Raw genomic sequence first — 11,215 nt, 5'->3', positions numbered from 1 at the left:
AAAGAATCCTGTACAATAACACAATCTCTGGAGGCATCACGATCCCTGACTTCAAGCTCTACTATAGAGCTACAGTAATAAAAACAGCTTGGTACTGGCATAAAAACCTACATGTGGACCAATGGAATCAAATTGAAGACCCTGACATTAATCCGCACACCTATGAACATATAATTTTTGACAAAGAAGCCAAAAGTGCACAATGGAAAAAAGAAAGCATCTTCAACAAATGGTGCTGGCATAACTGGATATCAGCATGTAGAAGGCTGCAAATAGATCCATATCTATCACCGTGCACAAAACTTAAGTCCAAGTGGATCAAGGACCTCAACATAAATCCAGCTACTCTGAACCTGCTAGAAGGGAAAGTAGGAAGTAGTCTTGAACACATTGGCATAGGAGACCACTTCCTAAATAGAACACCAATAGCACAGACACTGAGAGAAACAATCAATCAATGGGACCTCTTGAAACTGAGAAGCTTTTGTAGAGCAAAGGATATGGTCAACAAGGCAAAGCGACAGCCTACAGAATGGGAAAAGATCTTCACCAACCCCACATCTGACAGAGGACTGATATCCAGAATATATAAGGAACTCAAGAAATTAGACATCAAAATGCCCAACAGTCCAATTAAGAAATGGGCTATAGAACTAAACAGAGAATTCTCAACAGAGGAAACTCAAATGGCTGAAAGACATTTAAGGAATTGCTCAACATCCCTAATCATCAGGGAAATGCAAATCAAAACAATTCTGAGATACCACCTTACGCTTGTCAGAATGGCTAAGATCAAGAACACTGAAGACACCTTATGCTGGAGAGGATGTGGAGCTAGGGGAACTCTCCTCCACTGCTGGTGGGAATGCAAGCTTGTACAACCACTTTGGAAATCAATATGGCGCTTTCTTAGAAAATTGAGAATCCATCTCCCCCAAGATCCAGCTATACCACTCTTGGGCATATACCCAAGAAATGCTCAACCACACCACAAGAGCACTTGTTCAGCTATGTTCATATCAGCATTGTTTGTAATAGCCAGAACATGGAAACAACCTAGATGCCCTTCAACTAAAGAATGGATAAACAAAATGTGGTACATATACACAATGGAATACTACTCAGCAGAGAAAAACAATGACATCATGAGGTTTGCAGACAAATGGATGGATCTAGAAAAAATCATCCTGAGTGAGGTAACATGATATGTACTCACTCATAGGAGGATACTAGATGTGGAACAATGATGACTGGACTGCTACTCACATCACCAGGGAGGCTACCTGGAAAACAGGACCCCAAGAAAGACACGGGGATCTCCCAATGACAGAGAAATGGAATAAGATCTACATGAACAGCCTGGACATGAGTGGGGGTAGTGAAGGGCGAGGGTCAAGGGAAAGAGAGCTTGCGGGAGCAGGAGACCCCAGCTGGATCAACAACAGAGAGGGAGAACAAGGAATAGGAGACCATGGTAAATGAAGACCACATGAGAATAGGAAGAAGCAAAGTGCTAGAGAGACCCACAGAAATCCACAAAGATACCCCCACAACAGACTGCTGGCAGTGGTCGAGAGACAGCCTGAACTGACCTACTCTGGTGATGGAATGGCCAAACACCCTAATTGTCGTGCTAGAAACCCCATCCAACTACTGAGGGATCTGGATGCAGAGATCCATGGCTGGGCCCCGGGTGGATCTCTGGGAGTCCAATTAGCGAGAATGAGGAGGGTTTATATGAGTGAGAATTGTTGAGACCAAGGTTGGATCAAGTACAGGGACAAATAGCCAAATGAATGAAAACACATGAACTATGAACCAATGGCTGAGAGGTCACCAACTGGATCAGGCCCTCTAAATGGGTGAGAAAGTTAATTGGCTTGATCTGTTTGGGAGGCATCCAGGCAGTGGGACCGGGTCCTGTGCTCACTGCATGAGTTGGCTGTTTGAAACCTGGGGCCTATGCAGGATCGCTTGGCTCGGCCTGAGAGGAGGGGACTGGACCTACCTGGACTGAGTCTACCAGGTTGATCTTAGTCCGCGGGGAAGGCTTTGCCCTGGAGGAGGTGGGAATGGGGGGTGGGCTTGGGGGAAGGTGAGGGGGGTGGGAGGGGGGAGAACAAGGGAATCCGTGGCTGATATGTAGAACTGAATTGTATTGCAAAATAAAAATTTAAAAAAAAAAAGACTTTAATTTAGAGAAAAACACCTGAAATTTCAGTGATTGGCCATTCAATGACTTTAAAAGACTAACGGTCACGTTACTGCTATAAATATATGATGATATATAAATCCCAGGAAACAAATAGGTTTTATTCTGTGTTTGATTGTTTCGATGGTGGACAGAACATCGTGGTGGGCAGGTGAGAGGTGAAAGACAGCATTGAAAACAGTAAAGTGCCGCTTCTTCCAGTGAATGGGAAATTACAGTTGCCTGTGACATTTACTGCTAATTATACCAATCATCTTCCTAGACAACAGAAGGATAATGATGCCCAATCACAAGGCAAGACTCACAATTTCCTGCTCAGCCTCCCATGCCCCCTCTGGTGCTGCTGCTGTGGCCTCCTCCAATTGGGAATTAGAGTCTTCTCTTTGAATCTGTTCTAGTCCATTCTTTAACCCTTTCCTGATCAAAGAGCTCTTTGTCTTGAGACTGAGCAGTTGTACTGTAAAAAAAAAAAAAAAAAAAAAAAAAAGGCAGATGAAGAGAAAAGAGAAGCTACTGGATCTCTGCAAACTAGAAAGTTGCACAAGAATAAGAGCAGAATAAGCCTCTAGAAAGCAATAAATTTTCCAAATAAGTCAATAAAATGTAAGAAATATATTCGTATGATTTAATCCATGCTTTGTGATTCTTGGCATATAATATCTCTTGTAAAGAATAAGAGCATGTTTAGCCTTTGTCTTTTAACCATAAATATAGCTGAAGCTGCCAATTGTAATGCTAAGCTTAAGGGAGAAAACAACTATGAATATATCATTGAAAATTAGACAAGCAACACTAGTTACATTGCCCTCAATTTTGCAGTATGAGTTTCATACCTTTGTATGTATGTGACATGTGTGGTCAATGTATGGATTTTTTTTTTTTTTGGTTTTTCAAGACAAGGTTTCTCTGTGTAGTTTTGGTGTCTGTCCTGGACCTCACTCTGTAGACCAGGCTGGCCTCGAACTCACAGAGATCCACCTGGCTCTGCCTCCCGAGTGCTGGGATTAAAGGCGTGTGCCACCACTGAGCTTATTTATGCACTTTTTAATAATAAAGGCAACCTTATTCATCACCATCCTTGTCAGTGTTCACAGAGCCCTACTTCAGATGGTGACCCATAAACTATAACTCATGCTGAGATAGTCACCTACTGTGAATATGAAAAGTGAATTTAAAACTATTTTAGAGACAAATGCAAACCCAGTTTTTATGGGACCCAACACTTGCACATGTTTGAAGTCTTACTTTAAAGAAAATGCAAAATTATGGATACAAAAATAGGTATAAAAACAAGGGTTTATTAAGATACAAATAAATTAAACAGACTTCAATTTGTAAATTCTAATGTAAGCTATAAACATTATATGCTCAAGAAAAATAAAAGATTTTTTTTTCAAATAACTGCTTATATCCACCACTATAGTACATTTTGCCCTACATTTTTTGGCTTTAATTTCTTTGGTATTTTAATAGGACAAAACAATTTTAATTTTTTTCAAAAGAGACTACATAATAATGTAATCTCTTTTCAAGAATAGTTAATCAGAATTCACATTTGTTAATAGTTAAATAATGATTCTTTTGGCTTCTTGTTAAATTGTGCATGACTGGTAATTTTGTCAAATACTGATGAGTGCATTAATTCCAAAAGTCAATCAGCATGACAATCACAAAGAGAGATGTGTAAAACTGTGAGCTACGCTCATACAAACCCTCCTCTTTCTCACCAATTGGACTCCTGGAGCTCCACCTGGGGATTGGCCATGGATCTCTGCATCCAGTTCCCTCAGTCATTGGATGGGGTTTCTAGCACGACAAGTAGGGTGTTTGGCCATCCTATCACCAGAGTAGGTCAGTTCGGGCTTTCGCTCGACCATTGCCAGTAGTCTATTGTGGGGGTATCCTTGTGGATTTCTGTGGGCCTCTCTAGCACTTTGCTTCTTCCTATTCTCATGTGGTCTTCATTTACCATGGTCTCCTATTCCTTGTTCTCCCTCTCTGTTGTTGATCCAGCTGGGATCTCCCACTCCCCTAAGCTCTCTTTCCCTCAACCCTTGTCCTTCAATACCCCCACTCATGTCCAGGCTGTTCATGTAGATCTCATCTATTTCTCTGTCATTGGGCAATCCCCGTTTCTTTCTTAGGGTCCTTTTTTCTGGGTAGCCTCCCTGGAGTTGTGAGTTGCAGTCTAGTCATCTTTGTTTTACATCTAGTATCTTCCTGTGAGTGAGTACATATCATGTTTGTCTTTCTGAGTCTGGGTTACCTCACTCAGGATGATTTTTTCTAGATCCATCCATTTGTCTGCAAACCTTATGATGTCATTGCTTTTCTCTGCTGAGTAGTATTCCATTGTGTATATGTACCACATTTTGTTTATCCATTCTTCAGTTGAAGGGCATCTATGTTGTTTCCAGGTTCTGGCTATTACAAACAATGCTGATATGAACATAGATAAGCAAGTGCCCTTGTGGTATGATTGAGAATTGTTGAGACCAAGGTTGGATAAAGCACAGGGACAAATAGCCAAACGAATGGAAACACATGAACTATGAACCAATAGCTGAGGAGCCCCCAACTGGATCAGGCCCTCTGGATAAGTGAGACAGTTGATTAGCTTGATCTGTTTGGGAGGCATCCAGGCAGTGGGACCGGGTCCTGTGCTCATTGCATGAGTTGGCTGTTTGAAACCTGGGGCTTATACAGGGACACTTGGCTCAGCCTGGGGGGAAGGGACTGGACCTGCCTGGACTGAATCTACCAGGTTGAAATCAATCCTCAGGGGAGTCTTTGCTATGGAGGAGATGGGAATGGGGAGTAGGCTGGGAGGAAGGGGGGCCGGGAGCGGGGAGAACAAGGGAATCCGTGGCTGATATGCAAAATTAAATTAAATTATAAAATTTAAAAAATGAAAGTCATTAAATAGTGAAAAAGAAAAAAAAACTGTGAGCTATATAAGCCTATCCTGATGAACCCAAATAAACATATCCCTAGCTCATCTTCATCTAGAACTCAATTCCAAGCTAACCTAAAACTTCTCATTCTTCTACCTCAGCCCCCAAAGTGTTGGCATCACTATGCCTGACCTACTTTCTTTACATGATCCCCAAAATACCAGAAAGCATAAAAAGATTTGGAGAGAAGACAAAAAGTGTTGATTAATTTTATTGTATTTTACAGGTATAGTCATGTACCATAATATTAAATTGTATATTTTTTATTTATTTTATGTGTATTAGATATCAATAAATTTTTGATTCAGAAGTATTATATTGGTGAGAGTCTACTTAGGAAACATAAAACACACAGCAAACTGGACAGAGAAGGTCTGATATAAAGAATAATCATCCATGAGGAATAAGGGTATTGATGTCAACAGAACTCTCAGTCTGACGGCAACTATTCAAGAAGGAACAGATATGGAAAGATATTGTTCTAGTTGATCTCTGCTGCTGTGATTACCAAAAGCAACCTAGGGAAGGAAGGATTTATTTGGTTTTACTTTTAGATCACAGTCAATCACCAAAGGAAGTCAGACCAGGAATTCAAAGAGGAACTTGAAGACAAAATATTGAGGGATGCTAGTTGGTCGCTTCTTTACAGGCTCATGCTTAACTAGCTAGCTTCCTTGTACATCCCAGGGCTACCCATCCATGATGATGACCTTCTACCTCAGTTAATAATCAAGACAGTTGTCCACAGACAAGCCCACAGGTTAATTTCATCTGACAATGCCTTGTAGGAGACTCCCTTCTGAGGTGATTCTGGACTAAGTTAGCAGTTAAATCTAACTAGGACGGATGTAGTATCCTGAGACTGAAGCAATACTCTTTTGGAAAGTTGTGCTGGCAGCCCACTGTAAGACATAGCAGTTCATTAGATGATCTGGGCCAGAACTCACTCACATGTGTGGGACAAGCATAAAATGCAAACAGAATGAGCTTTCCCTATCATAAGTGGATCAAGGCTGGAAAATGAGAGTGCAGGTGAGTCCATTCTTTGGTAGGCAGGATGTACATCCCAGAATCTGTTGTGTCTATGCAGAAAGGCTATGGTGAACTACCTCGTGAGGTTTACACAGACCATATTTGGGTGATAGGAGGTTGGAGACAGTACAGAAATCAAGGTTCTGGGTGACTGCTGAACCACCGCGCAGAATGAGAACTTGTGGTGTCTGCATCATTAACAGGGAAAGACGACGTCACCACTTCTCCCTGTCACTTTACACAGAGAAGAGAACATTCAAGATCCACCTGTATTTGGAGGTAAAAAGTTAAATTCTCTTTATTCACAAATGATATCATCATCCAAATAGAAAACACTATGAAACTTATCCTGAAAACAGTAGAAAAAACAGAAGTAAATCTTCATAGAATCTCCAGATGGGAAAACCAATACTAAAGAATTAATTGTACTTTTTACAAATTAGCAATGGATAATCAGAAATTTAAATTAATTAAAGCCGGGCATGGTGGTGCACAACAATAGCACTAGCTCACGGAGGCAAGAGAATCTCTAGTTCAAAGCCAGTCTTAACTGTATGGTGAGTTCCAACCAGCTTGGGCTAACAAGATCCTATTCCATTAAAATTAAAATTAATTAAAGTTACTTAAAATGAACATTACTAATTATACAGGCATCAATAATATGAAACACTCAAAGATAACTCCAAGGAAAGATGTGCAAGATTTAAAAACTGAAAATCATAAAACTTTACAGAAGACCCAAATAAATGGAAAAATATACTGTGTTCATGAACCAGAAAATTCACTATCATTAAGATGACAATTCTCCCCAAACTGATCAAGATATTGAATGCAACTCCAATATAAATCTCAGCAGGTTTTCTCATAAAATTGACAAATCTAAAATTCATGTGAAAATAAACAAGACCAAACTACTTGGTGGGAGGGAAATACATTCAGAGTACTTTTCTAACTCCAAGGCTTATTCCAAAGCTAGAGCAATCAAGGCAGGGTACTCACCTAAATAGAGATAATTATATCCATGAAACAGGGAAGTGGTTCCAGAAGTAACTCTAAACAGTTATGGGCAACTGAATTTTGACAGTTTCAAGAAAAAGAACAGATTTTCAGCTAATGACAATTAAAATAATTGGTTAGCCATGAAGCAAGGAAAAGGAGCTTTGATCTTTTTTGCACCACATATGAGTTTGCAAAGGGATTACAAAGGAAAACCAGGAAACATTTGGAGTTATATTTATTAACTTGGCTTTGGTGAGGTTTATGCATATATACATGCTTTAAAATAAATTACGCAATTAAAATATGTACAACTTGTTTCATGTCAAGGATGCTTTAAGGAAGTTATTTTAAAAGCCACAGTATTCATATGTACCTACCATCTAAGCTTTTTATGAATACACTCATGTAGACAAATACACATTGGATATATTTGATAGACACTTCCATTTGTAAAGCAGAGTAAGTATCATGAGCACATGCTGGTTCCCATCACACATGCACACCGGCTCTTTATGAAAGATGAACTGTTTCTACATGTGGAGACAGTGTTCCTAAGGATTAAGCACTGCTTATTGGAAATCAAGAGGAATTATATGGGCATTGGCCAACTTTCCATAGTAGTTGGCTTCACTAATTGGAGAGACTGTCTTCTTGGCCACTAAAGAATTCTAATGATTGCCACTGATGCTAAGACAGCCACAAAATGAACCAACATCTTGTACCAAGGCTTAGAGTTATAAACTCGATGACGTGATCTGTGCTATGGGAACAGCAGAAGTGGGGAAAACACCAAAATTTATTTTTAAAAAAATTAAGTGGCTTTGAATGCAAAGCTTTAGTGATTATATGTAAAGAAATCAAAACCTAGAGAAATCACATAACTTGTTCAAGCCTTGGTAATAGATCTAGATCCCATGGGTCTTGGGAACAAACTCCTCCCCTGCTTCCTTTTTGGTTTTTATGTCAAATACTCTTTGAGTATTTCTCTCCAAAGTACCCATTAATCATTTCCTTAGATAAAAGCATTCAAGCGGTTCCTTCTTGCATTCTGCACCATTTAAGTGCATTTTTGTTTAACCATAATGAAAACTATCCCTGCAATTTTTTCTTTTGTCTAATCCATCTGCAGACCCTAGATTTGACCTTTTTGAAAATTAGCTATTTAATTTATACACACTTGGGACAATGTCCCCTGATTTTGTGCCTATCTTCTTATAACTCATTTTTCACTATCTGTGGTAAAGACAATAGCCTCTGTCCTTCATCTAGAATAATTGTTTAAAACCCTCTTTTGAAACAACAGCACCAGGCTAAGAGTAGTTTCTATAACAATAGACTTTTTAAAGACAAGGAAAAATTATGCAGAATCTCCCAGGCACCTCTCAATTATATTGCTACAATCCAAAAAGAATTAAATTAGTTTAATTTCATATTTAAATATCCATTTATTTCCTTTCTGATTGCAAAAGCATTTTTATGCTCACTCAAGATACTATAGAGAATAGAAGCAAGCTTTAAAAGCATTTAAATCACTCATCAAGCCACAAAAAACAAATGAAGCCACTATGAATACTTGATAGTTTTCAATTAAATAAATAGATATACATATAACTAGATATACTAACCAATGAACTAGAGAGAAAACTAAAAAGTCTACTATTTTATAAGTTTACTAAAACTCATTTTGAATATTTTTCAATTAAAAAAGTATATTTTTTTCAATCACTGAAATTCTTTACAGTATAATTCCTAAAAAATCCAAATTATCCAACCATATTTCTGTTTTGTAAGTATGTGAAATTTTCCTGGGGACACAAATAAACATTTATTTACCCCAGATATGGCACCTACGATAGAACAAAGAAATTCTTCTACCCAAGTTCAGATAAGTGAACCAATAAATTTAATTAGGGTTGTTCACAGGAGCAAGTACATCACTGAAGACAATGTCCTGGCATCCCTCTGTCACCTGAGTAACCTGGTGGGGTGGGGGAAGTCTCATGAGCGCTTTACCAACTCCGTGATGAAGAGTTAATATGCAAGACTCTGTTTATAAATGATAGTTTCGGAGAGTTCAAGAGGGCAATCATCATGCTATGCCCTCCCCCAACAGTATTCCAAAACAGCCCATCCCATCCTTCAGCTTTTCTGTTATAATCCCCCAGTCTTGCAGGGGTGATCCCGTTGTCCCATTTAGGGATGAGCAATCACCCTCAACAGATGATTCTCTTCAGTAAGCACTTCCCACTGCACAAAGCCTTCCTAACCAAGTATGACAACAGCAGTAATCCATAAGAGTAAACATAAATGTTCAGAAGACAATTTGACAGGCATGCCATATCCTTTTAGAAAAACAATGGTAATCATCAACCCACTAGGACCTATGATCTCCCCATCCATGGGCTTTTGACAGGACTTAATGGTACTAGATGGAATTCTCTCCTGTGGAGCAAGCCTTAAGTCCCTACAGAAAGCAGGTGACTGTAGACTGTTTATTGTACTTCTACTGTTCCAGCAGACATATTGGCCTGACATGTTGTGAGCATCGCATGTAGCCTGTACAGTCCACAGTTGAGTAGTAGTGTTGACAATTCTCCCCAACAAGCCTGGCACCATGAATAATAACCAGTGTAGAAGAAGCTTGATTTTTCACATTCTACAACTAAAGTACTTTGTGTCTTCAGGAATTGGGCCTTATTTTGTTCTCTTGGGTACCCACCAGCAGTGGCAATAGCCTGTGTTTGAGGCTTCATGAGTTCCCCTGGTCAACTATTTGTCAGAAGGTAGACTACCAATTACACTGGGATTTTCATTTAATGAATTACAGCTTTTGAGAGTATGTTTTTACACACACACACATACACACACACACACACACACACACACACACACACACACACACACACACACTACTTTCTATCAAACTCCACTTGTTTTCATGTTTTTAGGTCCAAAATGTTGGAGGATCTTTCCTATTTGCCTTGTTGTATGTGTGCTGTGCCTTACTCTACCATAAGGCTCCCAAAGAGTTCACAACTGTGTCTAGCCCTTGAACCCTATGTAAACTAGTTTCCCATGCCTGCTCCCTTATCTGTGTTTGTATGCCTTTCAGATGCTTTTCTACATCTGTAAAACACTCCAAGGTTACCATTATATTATTTATGGCATGACCTTTGTTGGAAATGTTGAACAGGGTTACTGAAGGTCCAACACCCTCCATTCCGAGAAAGTGCTTGTTGACCTTGGGTAAAGGGACATTAAAGAAAAATGATCACAAGGTCCAATAAAGCAGGAAAAGATTGTATCAATGTTGAGTATAGCCTTGTGTAAACAGTGGACACTACCTTAGCCCTCCACAGTTGGCAATCATTCTCTATGATCCATCCCACTTCTTTATCATGGAGAGCTGCCATTGTGCTGTATGCATCCCTCTCTCCCCCTACAGGGTCAGTAAGGTCAAGGTTAACTCTCATCCTCTGACTAGCCTTGGGCCACGAGGGAGAGCAATCATGCTTGCAGCTGCTGTGTCAACACAGGTGGCTAGAATCTGGCCATCTGTATCTCTGAGCTCTAGCCTACAGCTGATCTCCACTGGCCACACATGACAGCTGAGAAACCTGGGGATGGATGAGCAATTTCCACCTTCAGTATACTATCTTGCTGGAGAAAAATGCACACAGCTTTCTCTGGAAGGATAATTGGCCATGCCTGGGACAAGCTTAGTCTTCCTTACCTGCACTTTCTTATCATTTATATCTTCACCCAACTTTTGTTCTAGCTTACAAAACTGAACTTGGCTTTTGGTCAAGCATCTCAGTAAAATATCCGGTTCAAGACAAATCTTCCACATTTGTTTGCAGATAACCCAGTGTAGGGAACAGAAGACCACAGGGCCAGTTTATCTTTAGACAAGTAGAGAAATCTTTAGACAGATCAAGAAATCCAGCGAGAGTCAGTTAAAACATGGCTGACATTACAAATGGAGAGTCTATGAGTCAGCACAAAATGGCTGACACTG

The sequence above is a fragment of the Peromyscus californicus genome, unplaced genomic scaffold (assembly GCF_007827085.1).
Source record: "Peromyscus californicus insignis strain IS unplaced genomic scaffold, ASM782708v3 Scaffold_8__1_contigs__length_139910024, whole genome shotgun sequence".
NCBI classification, from domain to species: Eukaryota; Metazoa; Chordata; class Mammalia; order Rodentia; family Cricetidae; genus Peromyscus; species Peromyscus californicus.
This window is presented reverse-complemented; position numbering follows the sequence as displayed.